The sequence below is a fragment of the Castor canadensis genome, chromosome 2, assembly GCF_047511655.1.
Source record: "Castor canadensis chromosome 2, mCasCan1.hap1v2, whole genome shotgun sequence".
NCBI lineage: Eukaryota > Metazoa > Chordata > Mammalia > Rodentia > Castoridae > Castor > Castor canadensis.
The window spans coordinates 197,103,727-197,117,634 of record NC_133387.1 but is presented as its reverse complement, the minus strand read 5'-3'; positions in this window follow the sequence as shown (position 1 = coordinate 197,117,634).

Genomic DNA, 13,908 nt, shown 5'->3' with positions numbered 1-13,908 from the left:
TTCACAGTCTGGGCACAGCTAAGAGGCCAGGGGACAGAGGAGCTGCTGGAGCTGTGCCCCTGCAGGTGTGGCACCAACAGCAGCCACCTCCACCCATAGCAGGAGCAGACTGACAATGCCAGTCATTCTAGTGTCAGCTACAGAGGAGACTTTACTGTCCACTGGGAAAAGGGGGGCACCCAGGGTGCTGCATGGGTCTAGAGTCCTGGTAATTATATTGACCAGAATGGCTGCTATCGTGCTCCACTTTTCTGGGACTACACACACTCTCCACACCCTGTTCCATGCTGGCGTGGCCCAGGAAACACAGGTTACACTGCTAATCACATCTCTGTGATTCCATTCTTGACCTATTTTATGCCCTGGTGAAGTAAATTTATTTTATTTTGAAACAGGGTCTTGACATGTTGCCTAGGGTCACCTCAAACTCCTGGGCTTAAGTGATTCTACTGCCTTAGTTCCCCCAACTGGCTGGGACTACAGGCATGTACCACCATGCCTGGCTCATGGGGAGGTAAATTTAACCACCAAATCTCAACTGATGGAATCTTCTTGAGCTCCAACATTGTTATCTAGCTTCCTTTGAAAATGCTGGGCAGGGTCCTCAGACAAATTTTTTTGTGGTACTAGAGATTAAACCCAGGGCTTCCAGTATGCTAGCCAAATGCTGTACCATCAAAGGATTTTTCATTATATTCACTAATAGATTGCAAGGACAGATATGATTCCAGACCCTGAGATATCGTCTCTTTAGAGACATTCTCCAAGCTTTCTGCAGGAGGAAAAGAATCTGATTAACACACATCAAGTTGGCTCCAACACGAGATATGAAGTGATGCTATCATCGAGCCTGCGTGCATCTGTCTTGCCGCAGAGATGGGCGAGAGGCCCTGCCAAATGCTGTGCTGAAATCCACACATCTCAACATTACCACCAGTGTCAAGTTTACCAAAACAGGAAGTGGAGTGTGTCAGGTCCAGATTATTCTGTATGATAGCGAGTTAGCTTCTGATGAGCACTGCTCTATTTTCAAAAAGCTCACACACTACCCTTTGACAAACTCATACTGGGAGCCTGCTTAAGACAGTTATTAAACATACTTAATCTGAATTGTCTGCAGGATCTCCTTTCTCCTTCCTTTTGAAAATTAGAGTATTGGCTCATTTTCAGTTCTTCCACTATTTTGTGTGATTTTCAAATTAATTACACCAACGATTAAGGAATATCTTCTGCAATTTTCTGAAAGTCACCTTTCCTAGTCAAGAAACAAGAATTATTTACAATTGCTACTTGCTTTTTTTTAAAAACCTCCTTGTTTATCTTGACCTCGTTTTCCCCCTTGGTGTCTGCTCCATCCTGTTCCGCATCTTGTAAGGGAGTCAGTTTGGTTTGGGAGGAGCTGTAACCAAGTGCTGGAAGATGGCTGTAAAAGCTGAAACTAGAACACCATAATCTGTTTTGGCCAAGAGCAGTGAGGGACAGGGAGGGACAGCGAGGTGCATCCGAGCCAGTGACCATCAGAAGGCTTAAAATCCAAGGCAAAGCAAATAGGGAGACGCTCAAGGCTGGGATTTGGAAGCACACCGGGCCAAGCAAGAGTGCGTGAGGTCATGCGTGCCTACAAGCAACTGAAATGTGACTGGCCTGCTGGAGAATGAACTTTAATCTCAGTTAACATAACTTATAGTTAAATGTAAGCATTGAACAGATGCAAGCTAGTTTTTCATCAGTACAACTCCGTTGTGTGGATTGGACTGCCTTTCACCTAACTGTTGCAATAAGTCGACGTTTTTGTGACATTGTGCTGTGTGTTGTAGGCATATGTGTCATGTCACTTAAACACACCACCAAACTAGCTGTGGCAACAAAATGATTTAAGTGATTATTTATGCCCTGATGTAGCACAGTAATGTGATTTGAATGGTTTATGCAGATAATATAGGTTTCACTGATTCCGATGCAAACTAGTATTTAAATAGAAATACTTATTTAATTACAATTATAATACTGTTCTAGTTTGAAAAGGAAGTATGGAAAAACTCTAAGTTAAAAACTAAGGCATGAGTAGTGATGTAGAATCAAATGGAGATACAAAAGTCAATTCCTCAACCAGAACAGTAAAGAAAAAATCAAGACTGGAAAAGGGGGTCTCAAATGTCCTGATGAATGAAAATTGCAATTTGTGTGGCAGAGGAAAATGAAAAAGGCCTTTGCTTGTTGTACAAAAACATTTTTAAGATAGCAGACAATATTAGAGACATTTGCGAAGGTACATAGTGAATTTGATACAAAGTTTCCTCTCAATAGTCAAAAAAGAATTGTCAATAGCTGAAATTACTCACCAGAAATCAGAATTAAATATTCAACAAAAATGTGAAGGTTTTACATACACAAGATTTCTTCAATAAAGGACTTGAATGGGTACATGGTGCTTTCATGTGGCCTCAATTATGAGTTGGTTTTGGGACAATTCAGTGTTATACCAGCTGCAATGACTACTGGTCTCTCCGTCCCTTTGGGGTGACTGCCAGAAGGGGACAGGCTCCATTCTGTTTCAGCTTGTGTGGCTGCATATGTGCACACGGCAACGTGGAGGGTAGCAGCACTGGCTAATACAACATTGTCCATATTTGCCATGGAAATAAGCTGTAGGTTGCTGGTGGCTGTACCTTGCCAGTTTGGCTACCACAACCCGGTGAAGCTAAAGATACAATGGCAGCAATGCTACTGGGGGGGGGGTGTGCAGCTTCACTTTAGGTATCTTTGTCCCAACCAAAATTTTAAGTTATGCTTAATAAGAACTGAGCTTATAACTTTAGCCAGCTATGAAATGGCATAAATTCTGGCACACACACAAAAACAAAACAAAATTTAGATGTTGACCTGTTGAAAGAAGTCATTATTTCAGTCATAAAATTTTTGTTAGAAGTTGGTGAGATGATGCCTGTAATCCACCTCAGGAGGGCAGGGCTGGGACTGAAGCCAGGTGGGCAACATAGCAAGACCCTGTCTCAAAAAGTGAAAAAAGAGAGAGGGAAAGGAGAGGAAGTGAAAATGGAGAAGAGAGGAGAGTAGACGAAAAAGAAAATGATTAGGAAAAGAGTAACAAGGATATCTTCTAAGAAGTAAGATATTTTTGATTAAGTCACTAAACAATTGTAGCACACAACTGCCTTTTAAGAATATCAAATATCAATTGATGAAAAATTGCAAGTACTTTACTTTTAGATGAATTGTGCTCAATTAACTTTGGGTATGCTTTGTCTCAAAGAACATCCAAATTTATAAAGAAGTGCTTTCAATTCATAGACTCTAAAGTTGAACTTGTGGTATAGATATATTTGAATCTTTTAAAACTGTCAAAGAATTTCAGCTAGATATGGAAAAATAGTTTCTTTCATGAAACAGCTTTGCTGTTAGGTCAAGACTTACAGGATTTTTGTTATTGTTTGGTGGTGATGGGGGATCAAATTCAGGGCCTTGTGCCTGCAAGGCAAGTGCTCTACTACAGAGCTATACCCTTAGCCCTGCGTCTATAGGAATTTTAAAACTGAAGACTGTGTCCATTATCACTTCTTTATCATATAATACATATCGAAAATATTTGCTGTTTCTGAATCAGACTCATGTGGAAATGTGATGGATACATTTATTAGGATTGTTCACTACAGACATGCAAATGCCTGTTCATGGACACGTGGGAGAGGAATACACTGACTTCAGTGCCCTTGTATTATTTGCCAATGCTGATTGGTGGAGTTGTATTTTACTCTCAACATTTTCTTCAACTGAGAGTATTCATTTGCCTAATTTTCACTGGCAGCACGGTCCTTGGGTTCTCACTCCCGGCCCACTCATTTCCCAGCTGCTGGTGCTCTCTCTCTCACTCGCGGTGCCTAGGCCGCCTCGTGCGGGGCCGCCCAATGAGTCCGACGGGAGTAGAACGCCTGGCCCCTTCAATTGCAAACACTTTTGAAGTGACATTCCAGTTTTAGGGCTTCCTGTACAGCTGGTTATGGTTCAGCTTATACCTCTGCTCAGTCTTGCTTCATTCATTCTCTTATGGGCATTGGTTCTCAGAACACTTTTCCCATAACCCAGGTTATGCACACGATCTCCGACCAGGGCCAGTTTGCCAGAAAAATGTGACCTATAGCAGCTGCGCATGCGTACCCAGACACAAAGCTAACAGTCACGCATGCGCAGACGCCAAGCCAACATCCGCGCACGCGCGCATCAAAGCTAACCAGCTGTGCATGCGCAGACAGGCATTAACGTCACCAGCCACACATGCGCAGACAGATGCAAAGGCAACTCCCTTCTTTCAATGATCTTATTTCTTAGTCAACCACTTGTTGTTGATTACGACGACGGTTTAATCTTAACCGCTCTCTCCGTCTCCTAAGGTGAAATTTATCAGCAAGTCAAGAGTTGGCTTACAATATCAGTGAGAACGGTCATTATGGATGCATTTAATGGCACAGGTTTGTATCAGATTTCTGAGTTGTTGGAGCCCCCATAGCCATTTGGAATGTAATTTTCCTCGTTATTGTAATGTATTATCTACATATTGGGATGATAGACCTCAGCCAATGTAGGATTTTAAACCCCTCAGAACAGAAGTAAGTTGGCAAAAGTTGAAGGATTTCTGATCATATCACACAAGGCTGTTTTCAGTTTCCCTGCTGAGGAGACCTAACATTTCCTGGAGTCTCTGTTTTCAAGTCAAGACACTGAACTTTTCATTTATAGAAATGAATACTTTTCATTTTAAGGGAAAATGTTTCTCAATCTTCCCCAAAGACAAATTTATTTCCTTTCCCATTTCCAAATTCTGTTGTTTTTTTTTTTCCCCCTGAATTTTCAAGAATAAAAGTTTAGATTATTGTCTAAAATTCTATGGATTGCTTTGAACAAGTCCAGTGCATGACTCAGAGTCACATTTTTCTTCAGCAGTGCTTTTTGCCACATGCTAGATTAAACTGCCTTTTCCTAGTTTAATCTGCAGACTAAATTAACAGGAAATTAGTTGTATGAAGTGAAAAAATAAGAATTTTATCTGTCTTCTGATATTTACTGGTGGCAAGTGAATATTACCTAAAACACCTAAAAATCATTTTTCAGCACATTTGCCAAACATCAGAAGAATACTCTCTTCTTTGTTATGTTTGTAATAGTACTGTACGTGAGAGTACATTTGAGTGTAACAGGTCCAAATGTTCTCCATAAACTCAGTTTGTTAACAAAATAGCCCCGATCCTGACATTTGCTCTCATTTTCAAAATACACTTCTAGACAAATCATTCTTCTTCTTCCTCATATCCTTCTTCTTGTTCATGTGGTACTGAGATTTGCGCTCAGGGCCTTGTACTTGCTAGGCAGGTGCTCTACCACTCGAGCCACGCCCTTCAGCTCTTTTTACGTTTTAGGTAGGAGCTTGCATTTTTCCCCTGGCGTGGCTAGCAATCCACCCTCCTATGCCTCCCACAGAGCTGGGATGACAGGTGTGAACCACTATCACTGGTTTGTTTTGTTGAGATGGGGGCTTCACTAGCATTTTGTCTGGGTTGGTCTTGAATGGAGATACTCCTGATCTCCACTTCCCAAGTAGATGGGATTATGAGCATTGGCCTCCATACCTGGTCCAAAGTTCTTATAGGTAGTTCTAAATGACTTTTCAAGATAACCTGCTCATTGGTGATTCCTGTTAGGTTATGGCTTATTGAAGCACTTGTCCCCTAAATCATTGACTCTGAGGTTAGCTGCCTTTCAACATTTTGGGAAAGTCTCAGCCTCCTCGTTTTTCTATTGGGTTTTCCCAGTCTCATTATCTCTTTTTGGATCTCACATTAAATGAGCAGGGGACCTAGCCTTCGTGTCTATGAGTGTTTTCATTTTCCATTTTGTTATCTCTCTCTGCTGCAAGCTAGTTGTTTCTGAAGCTTGCCTGTGCAGTTCACTAGTTATCTTTGTGTCATTAAGGTTTTAACATCAACAGTGTTCTGTAATTTTTAGTTCTCTTTTGTTCTTGTACAATCTACCAGCTCTGCTCTTTTCTTTCTTTCTTTCTTTCTTTCTTTCTTTCTTTCTTTCTTTCTTTCTTTCTTTCTTTCTTTCTTTCTTTCTTCTTTCTTTCTTTTCCTCTCTCTTTCTTTCTTTCTTCTCTCTTTCCCTCTCTCATCTTCCAGCTCTTACTCATGTTTTTACTTTTATTTCTTTATATATATATATGTATATATATATTTATTTATTTATTTGGCTGTACTGGGAATTTAACTCAGGGCCTCACATTTGCTAGGCAGGCATTCTTACTACTTGAGCCACTCTACCAGTCCTTTTTTGTGATGGGTTTTTTTTGAGACAGGGTCTCATGAACTGTTTGCCTGGGCTGGTTTCCAACCTCAGTCCTCCTGATCTCTGCCTCTTGAGTAGCTAGGATTATAGGCATGAGTCACTGGCACTTGGCACTTCTGTTTTTGATGGCTCTAAATATCTTGTGATTCCAGGTGAAAGGTCATACTCATTGGGCCTCAGTCAATGGGGTTTTGAGAAATTTTCTGTCGTTATCATTTCCATGGGGATCAAACCTAGAGTCTTGGGTGAGCTAGGTGTGAGCCTTCCCACTGAGCAACATCTCCATTCTGTCTGAGACCCAGGTTAAGGATGCACTCCTCTAGAGAGAATTTGTATTTGCTTTGGTTAAGCAACTTGCATTAAAAAAAATAATTGCATAATATTCCATGGTCTAAACATGAACACAGCCACTTCTCCACTGGCAGATGACAGAGATGTTTTGTGTTTTTCCCTCATTAGTGTGGATTAGCTCTCAGGTGTGTTCTTTTCAGCCATGGTTTAGGGTTGATATGAAAAATGGACACCACCCATTTGGGAAATACAAAAACCAGCCATATGTTTACATCAGATGGCATCGGTCTCTCAGAATAACAGTGAGTTTACTGAGCTTTTTCTACTTTTTCTACCACGTACTTTTTAAGTATCTCTCAAGTGTAAACTCATTTAGCCCTCACAATACTCTTACAAGGATTGTGCTGTTGTCCCGTTGAGCACACATTGGTGCGTGATGGATAACAGGTGCATCCAGGCTGTCTGCAAGCAGAAGCTGGACAGGGATTCAGGAGCATATGGCCTAGAGGGTGTACTGTTCTTCAGGAAAGCCTGGACCGAATGAAGGCAGCCAGACACAGCAGGGGGAACTCATAGAGCAGGAAGGGGGGCCAGCCTTATCTGTTCCCCACAGGAGGGGAGGAGACAGCAGTGGAGGCAGCTGAGATTGTGATCCCAGCCCACATCAGCCGTTGTAATGCTGTAAAGTAGGCCACAGGTGTGAGCTGTTAGCAGCAATCCCAGAACCTGGGGTTCGGTTGCACAGAGACACAAAGGGGCACGGCTGGCCACCAACAGTATCTGCTGCAGTCACATAGTACAGAAGGAGCAAATCAAGGCTTAGCACAGGACCATCTGGCTCCAGAGTTGTGCAGCCTTGACTCCAGGGCCTGCATGGAGCTCTGCCAGTGTTGTCCCTTGGGCTCTGTCCACCAGGAGGCCCTGACTGCTGAACCGAGCACTGCTTCTAGTTCCCTAAAAAGATGAGAGCTGTAAAGCTAGGAGAGCATGAGCTTGAAGATAACATTACGACCACTTAATTCAGAAGTTGCAAGACCACCTCACCAGGACTCTGTCTTCTTTGTGGCACCCATTCAGAAAGGCCTGTTCAGTGCCAGCCTTTCACTGGTCCAGGACTAAGGCTGGGTTACACAACCCTGAGAGTGTCTCCTTACATTCTGTGCTCTATGTGTCTCTCTTGCCACTCCTCTGTGCCTGTGACCTCATCCACTCTCTTCAGACAAACAAGAATCCACTCACCCTTAAGAATCCTAGTAATTGCCTCATGTTCCTCTCTCTATACCTTACCGGTGGAAGAATGGTGGATGAGGGCAGTGATCTGGAATTCATCACTTCAGATTTGAAAACTTGTGGGTTTTAGGAATGTACTCAAACTTACAAGCCTAAGAAACATTGATTCTAGAAAAGCAGGCATGAAGTCAGCAAGGGAAGGAGAGAACACATGAAGAGTGGGGAAGTCAGCCCCCGAGTTTCCCACGCACCAGCAGCTCTCTGCAGATCTCTTCTCTCCCAAAGCTCTTCCAGTCCAGTCAGTCCTCCTGCTCTGAACAAGCTTCCCTGGTCTGAGAGTGCTGTGTTCTAACCATCACAGGGAACAGTCAGTCCTACCAGGTTTCCTGTCAGAGGAATCACATGTTCAGGGGATTTGGCTTCTGTACAAATTGCTCAGGTCACTTGGAAGCCTGTGACTCATGCCTGTAATCCTAGCTATTTGGGAGGCTGACATTGGGAGGATCCCAGTTACAGGCCAGCCTGGACAAAAACGTTTTGGAGACCCCATCTCAATGGAAAAAAGCTGAGTGTAGTGGTGTATACCTGTCATCCCAGGTAGGGTGGGAAGCATAAATAGAAGGAACACAGTCCAGGATGGCCTGGGCAAAAGGTGAGATCCTATCTCCAAAATAATTAGACCAAAAAGGGCTGGAGGCATGGCTCAAGTGGTAGAGAGCCTGCCTAGCAAGTGGGATGCCCTGAGTTCAATCCCTCAGTGTCCCCACCCTCCCCAAAAATACCTGCTCAGGTCCAAGGGCAAATACCTAGTGCTTTCTCACTGTGAGTCAGGAATGCGTCTCCTATACCTCTGCATGCACTCAAGCCCTGAGTGCTGTGAGGGCTGCTACCAGTGACACTTGTGACTCAGTCCAGACCCTGTCCTCGTGATGTGAGCCTGGAACTACTCCACAGATGAGGTAGTCTGAAGTCCTGCTATAAAACTTGGCACACAGGAAGTAAGTGGAACAGGTACACTTTATTTCCTCATGCTCTATATTCAACTGCACAGAAACAATGTTTTGTATAAGTTATTGGTTTTTAATTAGTTCGTCTCTACAGAATTTTTAAGAATTATGTTCTATTGATGGTCTGTGTCGTCTTAATGCCATTTCCATTTTTCTCTTCTTGCTCTTCTTTTCCACACTCAACTACTTTTACAATCATTTTGGCTCTTCATATTTTATGCCCTGTGGGATGATTCTTAGAAGAAAAGATTAAGTTTCTCCCCCCTTTCACTCTGGGGGTATTAGGGTTTGAACTCAGGGCCTTATTGCTTGCTTGGCAGACACTCTACTACTTGAGCCACTCCACCAGCCAGCCCCAGCCTCACACTCTTGAGGACTTATTGATTGATCACCCATCCAAGGTGGAATACTTAAGCAATGATTAACTGCACACCTTTAAAAATTCCTCATAAGTGATTTTCTCTAAGATTCCTTATAAACTTTTCATGATCAAATTCAACTCTTTCTTCCAGATTCTTATTCTTATTTTTGTGTGGCTCCAAAATCCTTAACAGTTTCTTGTTTTCTCTTTTTACTAATGCAGTCATTACTTGGTATCCATGCAGTTTGGACCCAGAACCCCCTGTGGATACCAAAGTCCACAGATGCTGGTTTCTTATCTAAAATGGTGTGGAATTTGCATATAATTTCCTCGTATCTTCCTATGTACTTTAAATCACCTCTAGATGACTTACAATGCCCTGTCCAAGTTAAGTGCTACATAAGTAGTTGTTACATTATGTTATTTAGGGAATAATGACAAGGAAAAAAGTCAGCATATGCTCACGACAGATGCAGTTAAGACTTTCCAATCTACCATTGACTACGTCTGCAGTCACAGAGCCTGCAGATACATAAGTCAAACCGTGCATGGCAGCACTGGGCTTGGAGGCCAAGCTTGGATTTGAAATTCAAGGTCCTCTTCTCTGTCTCATTGGGCATCATAGTTACAGGCTGAGGAGCCACTGTACTCTCTGCTCAGAATCCCACACCTATTTCTCCACATCTTCACCAAAGTGTTTTATTTCATTTTAAATTATAGGCATCTACATGGATATGATGGGTTTAAAAAAGTATATGTAGCAATAAAATACATGAAAGTCAATGTAGAAGAGGTGAGAAAAGTATAAAGTAAGTTCTAATGTTATAAGGTCCTTTGTTGTACCTGACGTAGCCTATTAATCAAAAATAGACTTTGATAAATTATTGGATACATATCACAAAAACATGCAAAGAGACCTGACTAAAAAGCCTGGAGAAGAGATTAAAACAGAATATTATAAGCTAATTAATCCAACTCTGTGGGGATGAAAGTCATGGTAGTGGTGAGGAGTGGTGGGTAGTGGAGGGTACAGCTTAATAGCAGAAAAGGGCTCAAGGAATTTTTTGAGGTGATAACAAATGTTCCTGCTCTTGGCTGGTCAATGATGGCCTGAGTTCACTCATCTGTCAAAGTTCACTGAGCTGTTCATTGTCCGTGTGCTTGGTGCCATGTAAATTATATTTCATTGAAAAAATTAAAGAATGTCACAAATTATGAGAGACAAGTTTCATGTTTTTGAGAACAGGTCTATTTCAAAAGGTATTTCTTTGTAATTTTGGTCTTCATTAGCACTTGTTCAAAGCTGTTCTAATTATGTTTAATTGACAAGATGTCCTGAACTGTGAATGGACCAGGGAATGCCTGGCATTTGCAGTGACATGGTTGTACTTTGGAATCAGGACTGCCTCTTCCCTCTTAGATTTTACTTTCACTTTCCCTTCTGGATTCCTGGATAGAATCCTCAAATAAAAAATTTAAACACAGCGAAAATGGATGAGGCTGGGCAGAAGTTTTTACAGCATTCTTAGCACGTGAAATTCCCTCCCTCTTTTTTTTTGGAAAAAGAAAACATGATTACTTTCAAGGGAAAAACTCTTGATTTTTTTTGGTCATACTGGGGTTTGAACTCAGGACCTCACACTTGTTAGGCAGGTGCTCTACCTCTTAAACCACACTCCTGACTAAAAGTACTTTGATTATTTAATAATAGAATATTGAGAACACATCACTGGTGAGTCATCAGAGTTCTTAGCCAGGAATGGGGGAAAACCCTCTTGCTCTAACTCTTCCACGTGGATATAGAAGAAAATTGAAGACTAGAGATGATAATGGTTCTGTCTACCTTTCCACTTCCCTCAAATGCTTCCTGAATTCTTTTTTTTTTTTTTTTGGTGCTAGGGTTTGAACTCACAGCCTCATGCTTGCTAGACAGGCACGCTACCACTTGAGCCACTGCACCAGTCCTCCTTAATTAATTTTGTCTGTAAAAGACTACTTAGAGAGAAAATATATTTAGGTAAAGGGAGTTTTTATGTGAAATATTTGGGATAACAAAGGATGAGAAGGAAAATATAAAGTCATTTCTATGTTATACCACCAAAAATTTGAATGCAGGTTTAGAATGGAGAAAGGCCAGTGGATAGATTGGCCCACTTTTTGTCAGTCAACAAAGATACTAAGTACCTACTGTGTGCAGACACCCTGCTAGTGGTAGGATAAAGTAGCACAAAAAATATATACTGTCCCTGCCCATACATGAGTTAGAGTTTAACCAGGAAAACAATTAGCTTTATTTATCATTATTATTAGTGTCATTATTTCCAGTTTTTGAGTCACAGTCTTGATATGTAGCCCAGGCTGGCCTTGAACTAAGGATCCTCTTACCTTAGCATCCTGAGTGCTGGGATTGCAACACAGATAAGCCTGGCTAAGTAACAAGTACTTTTTAAAAACTTGATGAAATTGTGCAGAATGTCACAGGAGACTGTTCCTGTCTCTCATTACAGTCTGTCCAGGACCTCTGAGGCTGTGTTCTCTGAATCGACAAGTGTTCCCCTGGGCGTGGGAACGCCTACCGTTGGGGAGGTGGAACTCAAAAAGTTTTAAGGAAACGACCTCCTGATGCTCAGCCCCACATAGTTTTCCGAAGACCGATTTGCCTGAACACAGAACTGTCAAGGTTGTCAGGCTTGCTCTGTCTTCTTCCTCACTTTTTACAAGGGTTTCTCTTCTCTTACAAAAAACCAGACTCACTTCTCACCCATTGTGAGTTTTAAATTGAGGATTGCTCTATTAAGAAACTCCTGAACAGCTTGAAATAATCAGTGTCAGAGCTAAGGCAGTGACTTATGTACTCTAATGTCTGGGTGTAGGATTACCAGGTAAAATATAGGACACCCAGTTTAATTTGACTTTCAGGTAACTAATGAATAATTTATTGGTATAGGTATGTTCCAAATATTACACAACACATTCTTGTATTAAAAATTTATTCATTGTTTATCTCAAATTTAACTATGTGTGATATGCTTTAGTTTGTAAACTCTGGCAATCCTCTGAGTAACAAAAGTTCCAAGCTTCCAACTCACTGATTTCAGTAAAATTGAATTGCCCACTGATACTAATAATTTTTTTTCAATTAGAGATCATTAAATGATTTTTGGAATGTAAAAGATATTAAAAAATTGTAAAAAAAATTTTATCATATTTCTTCTGGGCACCTCTACTTATTTTTGTGGAAAAGCTTTTCTGAAACTTAGGATCTATAGAAATGCAAGAGAGAAATAGAATCTGTGCAAAGTGATATTATATTGCAGCAATAGGTAATATAAGCACACTTGAAAGACTTACTCAAAACATCATAGTAGAATTTTACTTGTCTTTATATATATATATATATACATACTATATATAAATATAGTATATTTGTATTGTTTTGGCCAAATGAGCACTAAAAGTAGCAGAAATAATATCAATGATAATACAAATAAGGAGGGTTTTTTTTCTTTAAATCCTTAGAGCTTTGTGACCACAGGGAAAAAGGTAGATTTGTGTCAGAACTGTGTAACAGAGTGATTATAAAAGACGTGCAGCGTGGGCATATGTTAACATTCTGTCCAGCAAATGGAACTTCAAGGGCAGAGATAAGGATACAATGTTTCTGCTTGTTAAAGATGACCGGAGTTAGTGTTTAATGGATGTCAGCCAGTGTCAATATGCGGCCAGGGTGGCCTCAAACTTGTGATCTTCATGCCTCAGCCTCCCAAGTGCAGGGATTACAGGTTTGCACCATCACACTTGGTTTAGAAAGTCTTGAACTAAGGAGGCTCAAAAGTGAATTGAAGTTTCCATATGATAAATGAACTCAGTCCTCCTGATATAGGTCCACCTGAAACTTTAGCTGCTATGGACAGCCAAATCCACCAAAACCAAAGACGTCCCCGCACAGAGCAATTTCAACTGAAGGTGGGAATCCCACTCCCATGGGATGATGAAGCAGATAAACTTGATATAGGTTCTCTGGTCAGTGAGTGTCATTTTAAATTTTTTTTTGGCAGTACTAGGGTTGAACTCAGGGCCTTGCCCTGACAATGCAGTCTCACTTGAACTATGCCCCAGCCTTTTTTGCTTGTCTTATTTTTCAAGTAGGGTCTTGTTGTTTATGTCTAGCCAGGCCTGGACTATGCTTCTTCTATTTAGGCTTTCTTCGTGGCTGGGATGACAGGTGTGCACTACAATGCCCAGCCATCATTTGAGGCATTTTGCCTGGGATGGCCAGAACTGTGATCTTGATCTTCAGGACCTACAGCTCTAGAGAAGGTAGAATTACAGGCTTGAGCCATAGCCTGGCTCCAAGGAGTGTCTCCAGCCACTGGAAGACACAAAAATCCTATGAGCTCTCGTAATCCATCTGCCACCCCAGCATGTATCACCTTTAGAGAAAGCCACTTCAGTTCACTGCTCAGACAGTGAATGTGGAGGAAAATATTGCAAAGCAGTGAGACCCAGGGACTCCCGTTTCCATTAAGTTGTGACTACAATTCAGAGAGTCCCTGCAAGACAGAAAGCCACAAGGAGGAATGGTTTTCTAGTTCAATCCGTCCTACTTATTAAACAAAACTAAATCCACCAATCCAAAAACTTTTCAATATAGGAACTAAGGCA